At 35.9% G+C, this 12,011-nt stretch overlaps 1 protein-coding gene across 1 annotated transcript in view; it reads left to right on the top strand.

Moving 5' to 3' along the window:
- LOC138699648 (protein takeout-like) overlaps positions 1-12,011 on the top strand; it is a 37,110-nt gene that overhangs the window by 449 nt on the left and 24,650 nt on the right. The window lies entirely within an intron of this gene.

Below are 12,011 nucleotides of genomic sequence, written 5' to 3'. Positions count from 1 at the left end.
TAGTTATGCATCTACTTTACATAATATATAAGCTTAATCGCATAATAGCACGAAATTTGGAACCCTGTTAATTGAGCAGTCGGCTGTCGTGGTTATGTGGATAGTGTACGTGCTTCCCAAGCAAGCAGTCCGAGGTTCGATTCCCGGCTGGGGAATGAAACAAATTCATCTTCCGTGCACGGGATTTTTGTGTTTGTCCGTTGTCTTGTAATTGTCCTGTGATGTCTCAGCGGTGGCTCTGCATCATGCCGATCCCATGACCAGGAGGCCCACGTTTGTGATATGTCTAGTGTACGATCTAAAGAATCTCCCTCCCTAATTCGCAGTGGTGTGTAAGTCGGAGAAAAGGGGAAGTTAAATAGAGTAAGAAAGGAAGAAAGTTAATTGCGAAACTGAAAAATGGCACTACTACAAACAAGTTCTTTTTAATGTTACCCTTGCCAACTGCCATATCGTCAACCAGGGTGACCCTGTCTTATTTTCAGCTCCTTTTTTTTTTCCTTTAAAAATTTTTATTGTGTGAAAATATTTTTGTAAATTTCTAGAATATTATTCTCAAACTGTTTAGTGTCTAATAAATACTTCAAAGCCATTTTTCAAAGTTATTGAAATTTTCTAAATCCACATTTTTTTTTAATGGGACAATCTCATCTCGATCTGGGTGACTTTGTCTCGAATCTCAAAAACCATTGAATAAGCCTTTACAGGAAATAGTGAGACAATGTCACCCCTATATTATCGTACAAAACCGAATCTCAGTAAACATTGATAATTTCTATGTACAAAAAAAGTCATCATTTTCAGCAGGTGAAGGATGTGATATGATATATAATATAATATAGAGGGTGTTTCCGAGGTTGTGTTAAAAACTTTCAGGGATGATGGCGAAGGGCACATGTATCAATGTGAGATAAGGAACCATGGTCCGGAAATGACTGAGTCGAAAGTTGTAAGCAAAAATAGTTGTGTGGAAATGGAATTGTAATTTGGCACCACGTGCCTTCCTTCCCTTAACCTTTGGAACAGTCGTGGAAAGATGGTATGGGCCGAATGTCTCCTACGTGGGTACTTGTCACGATACAATCTGTGAGCTTGTCTACTGTTCGCATTGGCTCATCAATATTCGAAAATCAGGTCTGCTTATTCCGTTCTTGTGTACTACTCCATTTCACTAGGACTGATCGACTGGACACTGCAACTTGTACACATACAGTGCTGTCTACAGACATGCATATCAGGACCGACCATGTCCGTTACACATTACGCTATCTGCATTGCTTTAGTGTCGTTTCCTGACCCCATCCCTCAGACAGCGCAATGAATGGAGTACTGTAAGTAGACAACGTAAAGAACGCCAGATGAATACAGTATGTGTAAGATGTACAGTTAAATACACATAAGTAAGGTGTACAGAGGAATAAAATTATTTCATTTCCACACAACTACTTTTACTTGTATTTTTCGACTCGGTCATTTCCGGACCAGGGTTCCTTATCTCAAATTGATACATGTGCGTCAGGTGTCACTTTTATTTTTTCCGTGATATGAGACAAAGTCACCGCAGAATAGACAAAGTCACCCCAACTGACTGTAACTAAAAATTAGGGACACAAGCTGAAATATGTATTAATTATTTCCACTTATCTATACAACGTTCAACAACAATGTTCTTATCAAAGTAGAATGGTATGTACTTCTACAGAACCACTCCAAGAAAAATAATTACAAAAAAAAAAGTTATCAAAACGACTAAGAAATAAGTTGTGGAGACAATAACAATTCCTTATAGAGAGATGTGAACTTGTTGGAACCTAGGAAAGACCTTCCAATTCAGAGTAAAACCAACAATTTAATGCGGACGAAAATCAGCAGTGAATGTTTCGTATGCCATGAAATCGAGACATTATGATGCATGAACAGATTATTTCGGGACTCGGGGCACAATGCTCGAAATCAAGATTGTTCCGGGATATATGAGACGGTTGTTAAGCCCTATTTAATTATACATCTTGATTACACAACTTTTAACACTGTATCACTTCGGAATATGTATGATAAGAACTTTCTTGTGTTAAATTTTAACGTACCCTGTTAATATGTTTCGACCTATTTTTAGTCATCTTCGGAACTGGTCGTTGTTGGTCTTGGCGCCTCTTGTTTCCTGTGTGGGTGCGTTCGTAATGTAGAGTCAAAGAGAGTATATGTTTGAAATTGAGTTGTGTGTTGAGAATATCGTTGGGGTGTGTTTTCGTGTGTCTGCATATTTCATATTGTTCTAGTGTGTTGAGTTTCTGGCTTTTTGGTTGGATGTGCAGTATTTCCATGTCTGTGTTGTTGTCTCTGTAGGTGTGGTTGGCATTTGTGATGTGTTCTGCGTATGTGGAGGTGTTTTGTTATTTTGTTATGGCTGTGGCAGGCAGATCATTTCAAACACGTTACAAAGAACACATCACAGCCATAACAAAATTACGAAACACCTCCACATATGCAGAACACATCACAAATGCCAACCACACCTACAGAGACATCAACACAGACATGGAAATACTGCACATCCAATCAAAAAGCCAGAAACTCAACACACTAGAACAATATGAAATATACAGACACACGAAAACACACCCCAACGATTTTCTCAACACACAACTCAATTTCAAAACACATACACTCTTTGACTCTATACTACGAACGCACCCTAACAGGAAACAAGAGGCGCCAAGACCAACAATGACCAGTTCCGAAGATGACCGAAAATAGGTCGAAACATGTTAACAAGGTACGTTAAAATTTAACACAAGAAAGTTCTTGTCATACATATTCCTTATTTAATGTTTACACAACACATTTACGTAGTGCAACTTTATCTTCCAATGTTCTGGATCTGTTGATGAGTATCTACTATGAAGGCTTCAAGAATTGTATAGGAAAGAGCAAGCATGCTATAAAAATTTCATACAAAATTCAGAGTTCACAATTATATAGCACGATATAGAAATTAACGTTTTAAAACAAAAGAAATACATATTTATCATAAAGTCTACATGCCTATTACAAACAGAACGCTTTGTAGTAACCCTGGGGTTTGTAATAACTTTCAACCCTTTCTAACCCAAATTAAATTTACAAGCAATCCATGTTGAAACAAACAGCTGTATTAGGACCAATTCAGTGACCAAGTTACGGGAGTGGCAACATTTGAAACAAAACTATATTGATGAAAATGTATTGAAATAGAAGTTATCCAGCCAAATTTACCTTCATGTGTAACACACAAGTATATAAATGCTATAAAGTTAATTATTGCCATATAGTATCTATAGGTAAGAAAGGGTTAAGTTGATATGCAGATGTGTCTAAACAAATATTTTTATAGGCCTAAATTTCTTTCTATTCTTTTAAGTAATGTATCTAAATAATAGATTTGGAAGTAAATCCCGAAATGATTATGTCTCGTGACGAGATTACTGTACGAAATGGAAATATAAAAATTGGAAATTTGTCTTTTGAAGTGATGGAGAAGTTCATATATCTTGGAGCAACAGTAACAAATATAAATGATACTCGGGAGGAAATTGCACACAGAATAAATATGGAAAATGCGTGTTATTATTCGGGTGAGAAGCTTTTATCATCCAGTCTGCTGTCAAAAAATCTGAAATTTAGAATTTATAAAACAGTTATATTACCGGTTGTTCTTTATGGTTGTGAAACTTGGACTCTCACTTTGAGAGAGGAACATAGGTTAAGGGTGTTTGAGAATAAGGTGCTTAGGAAAATATTTGGGGCTAAGAGGGATGAAGTTACAGGAGAATGGAGAAGGTTACACAACATAGAACTGCACGCATTGTATTCTTCACCTGATATAATTAGGAACATTAAATCCAGACGTTTGAGATGGGCAGGGCATGTAGCACGTATGGACGAATCCAGAAATGCATATAGAGTGTTAGTTGGGAGACCGGAGGGAAAAATACCTTTAGGGAGGCCGAGACGTAGATGGGAAGATAATATTAAAATGGATTTGAGGGAGGTGGGATATGATGATAGAGAATGGATTAATCTTGCTCAGGATAGGGACCAATGGCGGGCTTATGTGAGGGCGGCAATGAACCCCCGGGTTCCTTAAAAGCCAGTAAGTAAGGTATCTAAATAAAATTGTCCTTTAAATAACAGTCCTGATGTATATATTTCCTATACCAAAGTACACTATTTCACAATACCCGAAGTTTATGTAGATATTTATTGATTTAAATATAATCTACCTTTATTTATGACTTGTACACGTTAGAGATCGAAGAGCTAAGATTTATTTTTGCACTGTAATTGTTTTTTACGCTCGTCCTGATTTTGTGGAATTTATTTTATTTCTTCCAGGTATGAATGTGATTTTAACTCTTGTGTGTTTTGTTTAATACACTCTGATGAGTTAATAACCTTAAATATAGTTTTGTTAATACTGTTTTACCCTCTGTGTTTGTGTTATCCCGCTGACTCATCTTTCTACGAACACTCTTCGAATCTGTATAAGAAAACTCAACATTTTTGTGGTATCTCGTATTCATTGTGCTGTTCTTGTCCGCCTAAACCTACGAAATATATTAAATATTTTGTAACTACTGAAAACATACAACATGCGACACGTATTGTCGGAAATAAAACAGTATATAACATAGAAGATAAACACGTAGTCCTCTTTTAAGTGGTAGCTATTGGGTTATGTCCATTTTCGGCTTTCCCCTTCAATATTCTCTAAAGTACCTTCAATGGAAAGGTGAAACTCTTAGTGAGACAAGTGGCTAACAGGCTTGGAGCTCACATATTCCATTTTCGCAGTTTCAAATCCCTTGCAAAGACGCGTTTTCGCGTAACTTTTAAATGTTTCCCCTCCCATTTCCTCTTCATTCATTCATTCATTCATTCATCATGCATTCATTCATTCATTCATTCATTCATTCATTTGGCCTGGGTGACGCAGGTTGCACTTTCGATCGCAGCCGAGGTCGATGACATTTAAATGTACTTAAATGCGACAGGCTCATGTCAGTAGATTTATTGGCATGTAAAAGAACTGCGAGACAAAATTCCGGCACACTGGCGACGCTGATATAACCTCGGCAGTTGCGAACGTCGTTAAATAAATACATAATTTAATTTCATTAATTCATCCATCTATAACAGACTTGATCAGATTCCTTGCATTCATTAAACACATGTGTAGCATCCAAGTGCAACAAAAATTATCTAAACTTTTAACCTAATTTCAGATTGCGCAATTCTGTATTTTTACTTTGTATACGATGTCATTCTTTTAACTTCATACGACTTAAAAATTGTGCAAAATGCAAGTGACATACCTATGAAATTTGTCATGTTGCACGGTTTTTTGCTTCCAGCAACTCAACATTTCTTGTACAATATTGCAGGCAATTTAAGTTGCAACGCGGACAAGTAGGTCTAAACCTACTTATAAGTACAGAGTGTTAAAAAGAAGTATTCCATATTTTGAGAGAAAGTACTGGAGAGGATCGGAAAGTAACGCACAACAATTTCTTTACGGTATACTATTTTGGTTAGGATGTTCAAAGTTGGCAGATGGTTAGCTTGAATCTTACGGTACAGACAGCAATGGCTAGATTAGATGTCACCCTGGCGGAACGAGCGGTAACTACTGAGTAAAGATGGAACGTTTGCTAGAATTGAATACTTGTGAAAAGCAGCAAGATGTAGTCCGTTTTTTTTTAGCAAAACAAACACGTCCGAGTGAAATCCACAGGAAAATGTTGGAGGTGTATGGTGCTGATTGTCTGAACCGTAGCAACATCTCCAGGTGGTGCAGGTTCTTCGAAGAGGACCGAATAAATGTTACTGATGAAGCACGTTCCGTCGACCAGTAGCCGCTGCAATATCACCCAATGTCAGGGGTATTGAGGTGGCAGTCACCCACCCTACAGCCCAGTCCTCGCACCGTCTGAGTTTCACCTCTTCGGGCAATATTGCACTGAGATGCTTTTCTAGTGCAGGGAATTTAGGAACAGGTTACTTGTGAATAATATAGAAGGAATAAATAATAATTTTTTGATGCTGAAGAAAAATACTTTTGTCAAGGCACATTCGTAATTCGACCCACTGTGCCGGCAGATTTTTTCAGATTTGTGGTAGACAATTGACCACGTGAAAGATTGTATCCTTCTACGTCTGTTTCTTCTGCCTTTTTAGAACACCATTGTTCCATATTCGTTGCAGAATGATTTTTGTAGCGAAAATATACAATGGAGCGCAGTTCCCACGCATGTCTGCATATTTGCGTGTTTGCAGTTGGTCCTTCCGATTTCTGCACTTAGGCTAATATGGGATTTCGCAACATCGTTCTTCCTCAGATCGCTCCACCACACAAGGAACAAGACAATTCCGTGTTGACATAGCTAGTAATGTATCGTATCGGCATGGGCGAGTTGTCGACACTTTTCATAGCGTGTTTAGTTTTCTTCAGCACAGAAGCCGAGAAACTGCGTAAGTAATTATTGTTCCTGACGTTTTTCTTTTCAAATAATAAGTCAAAATACTTATGATTCCTTCCATATTTGATCAATCCAACGTTTTATTCGTGCATGGAGTTTCGTTTTGCGTCAGATTGGCAGCTGTTGTTCAGGATCTGAACTGATTTCTTGGTACGGCAGCAAGATTGCAACATATGTTAAAACAAATGCGTTCAGTTACACGGGATGCTAGTTACTACAAGAAGATTGTGAAAACTATTTTCAGAATAAGATAATTACATTTCAACAAATTTTAAGAATTTTGAATACATTTTTCAAGCCTAACCAAGTTCATAAACCACAGGGCAGTTCATACATAACCGCATAAGTAGTCCCTATCGTAGGCAAGGCGTATTAAGGTTAACGAGTTATTTCCCAGAATAATATCTGCATATACAGTAGAGCATCGATTATCCGAATACCGATCAACCGAAACATCGGTTAACCGAAAGAGTTCGACTTCGCAAATTCAAATTTGCGCGCGCGCCATGTACAAGTTTTGCTAGCGCTGTTTGCGAGATTTAGCGGCAAAAAACGCGTCTCAGATCTGAAGCAAAAATAAAAAATTGAACTTCTTTTACTAAACTACTTTGTACTACCTACTTTAATGACCATTTTGAACTTGTTAGACTAGGCTAGGCAGTTCTCTGTGTTATTTGTAAGACGTGTGATACAAAATACATGTATATACTGTATATACAGTTTTGTGTTTAATATCAATGTTTCTTTGTTTCATGCTGCTTCTATGACACTGGTACAATTTGTTTTCGTAAATGATCGGTTATCTGAAAAATCAGTTATCGGAACACCCCCGTCCCTAATTGTTTCGCATAATCGATGCTCCACTGTAATCATAAGTTGCTAGGCGTAGCTATTTGTAGAAAATACCTGGTTAAATATACATAGAACTATTTTCCTCTCCTTCCATGTGCACCCATTACTAGACCTCAGATTTTTAGGCACTTAAAAACTAACTTTTGAGCACCTAAAATAGGCCCTGAATTTATCAAACTAGACACTAAAACATAGATTTAGACACTTAAAAACACAATTTCAAACAGTTAAAATGTAATTTCTATCCACACAAACGATTGTTTCGGATAATCTATGCTCTGTTGTAATCATAATTTGCTAGGAGTAGCTATTTGTAAAAAATACCTGGTTAATTTACATTGAACTATTTTTCCTTTCCTTTTATATGCACTCATTACTAGACCTCGGATTTTTAGACACTTAAAAACTAACTTCTAAGCACCTAAATAGACCTTGAATTAATCAAAATAGACACTAAAACATAGATTTAGACACCTAAAAACACAATTTCATACAGTTAAGATGTAATTTCTATCCACACAAACTATATTATCTATAAAAATGTAATTAATTATTGAGTATTAAGCATTACGGTATACAGTGACAAAACAGTAAAAAATATTGTGGTTTGAAACTTTATTTTTGTTAAGTCTTAAACTATGAATACGGTACGTAATTTTTAATGAATTTATCGATCTTATTGCTCTAAAGCTGCTAATACATAAGTGTTCATATTATAATAATTAAATTAATTAATTTACCAATGAATTTACAATTAACACATTATTCATAATTGGCGTTGTAGTACATAACGCTTTTACTTATTTTTTTGTTGTGAAACTTTGCCTTTTCTTTCCAATGATACCGAAGCAATAGATGCATATTTCTATCTAGCAACATTTGCCGTGCTAATTTCTTTAGGGAGAACTACATTCTCCCGATCCATCACAAGTGCTTAACAAAACCAGACACCTTCCAGGAATTTCTTCATTCCTACAACCAAACAGTTACAGGATATTTGAACCACACCCACACCATGACATTTAAAACTTTCTCTTTCACTACTACACGAAAAATGCAAAAATGTTCTATATACGTAACAAATATAAATATACACATTTTTAGGCTCTAAAACCTTAAAAATAGGTCTCAATAGACAAAATAGGCATTTTAGTCCCATGAAACCGATTTCAAACGGTTATATTTTATATAAAATTTGAAGGTAAAAAAAACTAGTTTTGGTTTATTCCGACAAAAAATAGACATTTAAGGGGAGAATGTAGGTATCGGTAGGTCCCTGTCTCCGCCATGTTAAATTGGTGCACTTTATGTACTTTTTTCTCTGAATGTATTTAAGGTAGAATCATGCAATTTTGCACAATAGTAGAAAAGAATGTTTTTGATCGTCCTTGGATTTTTCAGATTATAATGTTAGAAATATTGAGATTTTTCACCAAACATGCCTACATTCTAACCTAAAATCCAGGATATACTCATTACATTTTCCTCCACTTTCTTCGGAGTTTCCAAAGCATCATGAAGTGAAAGACAGTTCTTTACAGAAAGCATAAGATGGCGTAATATATTTAAATTCATTACACGTATGTAATATCAGGATTAATTGCAACTCTGAAATAACCAGATGAGCAACCGAACGAGAATTAGTATCTAAATAAATAATTAATAAATCAATAAAGACACACACAAAACACTTTCAAGAAAATTGATTTGAATGTTGAATTTTCTTGCACCTGTTTGTTTCTCTATGTGTTTTCTGGAAGTCTGACTGGAGTTTGGTATTGCAGAATTGCATTTGCTTGAAGTGTTAAGATAATGGGTGATTTCGAGTTACTGCCTTCATGGATTCTTTTGAAGTGGATTTGACCACTACTTTTATTCGCATAGCGTAATTTTGTACTCTTTCCAGTTTTCCCATCATTCTTGGTGCTGTGAGAAATAGCTTTTATGTATAGGCCTACATTTTATGTTGTATTTAGGGTTCTAGAATAGCCTCATTTGACAACAGTTAGTCTTTTCAAGTGCCTTTTTTACTGATATTTTCTACATGATTTTTTCCATTGCAAACTAGCGATATATAATAAAAGTATAGAACAAGTTATTCATTCAACTATGTGGGATCAAAAATTACAAGTAATAAAATTTAATAGAAGAATTCAGAGAACAGACAATAAAGGCATCAACTATGGCAGGTTTTTTGAAGGACATCATTTGGAGGAACAAACATGTGAACATTGAAAATAAAACTAGGATCTATAAAACATGTGTTAGTCCCATTCTTACTTATGCTACTGAAACGAGAGCTGAAACGAAGAAGACTGAACAAATGCTGGCAACTATAGAAATGAGAACTTTAAGAAGTAGCATCACCGTTTTTGTCGTGTGAAATAAGTAATGGGAACGTTAAGTACAAGTGTTTTACCTTTGCCGCAGTAAGTCTGACAAATGTTTTTGGCAAATGGCTGATGTGACGTTTATAGGAAGTGGTACCATTCTCAGCTGCACTAGCAACTTGCTCACAAACTGCACATTATACTCTAGGACACATGCCAAAAACGCTATCGCCAGCTATGTCACAGGATACAGCTTACAAGACAGGAAACCAATTGAGGAAATTAGAAATATATGTGATGTACAGAACATAGTAAAATAGGTCAAAGCGAGAAGAAAAGGATGGAGAGACCACATATTGAGGATGTCGGACGATCGTTTACCAAAACTCTCAATGACAGCAAAACCAGACACACCTAAACTTCAGGGACGACCTTTGAAACGTTGGCAGGAAAGCTGGTCACCTGCCTCCGAACACAATAGCACCGATTGAAACATAACAGGATTGAATCCTAATTTAAGCGGAAGTAGAAGAAGACAATTTTTTCCATGACAACTTAAGTCGATATTTGAGAAACCCCTGCGGTGACTGAGTAGGCAGACCTTCAGCCTATCACGCATGCCGTTCGGTCAGGCCAGAGATTTTTCATTGAAAATTCCATAGCGACACTTGTGGCGTACAAGGTCGCAGTTGTAGTCTTTTCTCGGGGTTCTTCCATTTCCCCATATTAAGCATCTACATAATTCTGTCAACATTTCTCCATTTCGTTATAATATTTCGAACGCCGCACGGTGTGCAATAATGCAAATCTAGCTGGACAAAATTCATAACTTCTCTGCGTTCTAACGGATTTTTATGAAACTTTGTGCAAACCTTATAGATAGCACATATTCTTTGTGTGCAAACTCTGACTACGATTGTGTAAGAGAAACTACCCCTTTATGCGGGATGGTTTTAGACAAAAATATTAACTTCGCTCATATCTAACAGATTTTTATGAAAAATTATACGGAAGTTACAGATAGAATATATTTTTTTGTGTATACTAACAGTTCCAAAAGAAAAAGTACCCCTTCACGGGGGGGGGGTGAATTTACACAAGATTAACTTCTTTCCTAAATAACAGATTTTATGAAACTTTGTACAGGAGTTACGAGTAGCATATATTTTTATGTACAAATTCTGTTTACATCTGTATGCTACGTGTAGGCGTAATAGTTGTACAAAGTTGCATAAAAATATGTTATATAGGGGAGAATTTGTTAATTTTGTCTATATGCACCACAATAGACAAAATAGGCATTTTAGTCCCATGAAACCGATTTCAAACGGTTATATTTTATATAAAATTTGAAGGTAAAAAAAACTAGTTTTGGTTTATTCCGACAAAAAATAGGCATTTAAGGGGAGATGTAGGTATCGGTAGGTCCCTATCTCCGCCATGTTAAATTGGTGCACTGTATGTACCTTTTTGTCTGAATATATTTAAGGTAGAATCATGCAATTTTGCACAATAGTAGACAAGAATGTTTGTAATTGTCCTTGGAGTTTTCAAATTGTAATGTTAGAAATATTGAGATTTTTCACCAAACATCCCTACATTCTAACCTAAAATCCAGGATATTCTTATTACATTTTCCTCCACTTTCTTCGGAGTTTCCAAAGCATCATGAAGTGAGAGACAGTTCTTTACAGAAAGCATAAGACCGCGTAATGTGTTTAAATTCATTACACGTGTGTAATATCAGGATTAATTCCAACTCTAAAATAACCAGATGAGCAACCGAAGGAGAATTAGTATCTAAATAAATAATTAATAAATCAATAAAGACACACACAAAACACTTTCAAGATAACATAATCAGACTTTGTAGAAAACATAATCAGGCTTTGTAGACAAGAAATGTATTCCACCTGAAACTTCTGTATAAAGTTCAATAAAAATCTGTTAGCTAGGAGAGAATTTATTAATTTTGTTTAATTCCATCCCTGAAAGGAGTAGTTCCATTTATGGAACCGTAAATATAGTTTGTGCACAAAAAATATATGCTACCTGTAACGTCCGTACAATGTATCATAGAAATCTTTTAGATAGGAGAGAAGTTATTAATTCTATCTAAATGCACCTACTATAAAGTAGTAGTTTTTCTTGTACAAACATAATCAGAGTTTGTACACAAATCATATGTGCCACCTGTAAGTCACGTACAAAATTTCATAACAATGCGAATAATTTTGAGGGAAAAATTGTTCCGGGGCCGGGTATCGAACCCGGGACCTTTGGTTTAACGTACCAACGCTCTACCATCTGA

Source organism: Periplaneta americana, chromosome 5 (genome assembly GCF_040183065.1).
Source record: "Periplaneta americana isolate PAMFEO1 chromosome 5, P.americana_PAMFEO1_priV1, whole genome shotgun sequence".
NCBI classification, from domain to species: domain Eukaryota; kingdom Metazoa; phylum Arthropoda; class Insecta; order Blattodea; family Blattidae; genus Periplaneta; species Periplaneta americana.
Note: the sequence above shows the minus strand (reverse complement) of the source record. Positions and strands in the feature narration are given on the sequence as shown.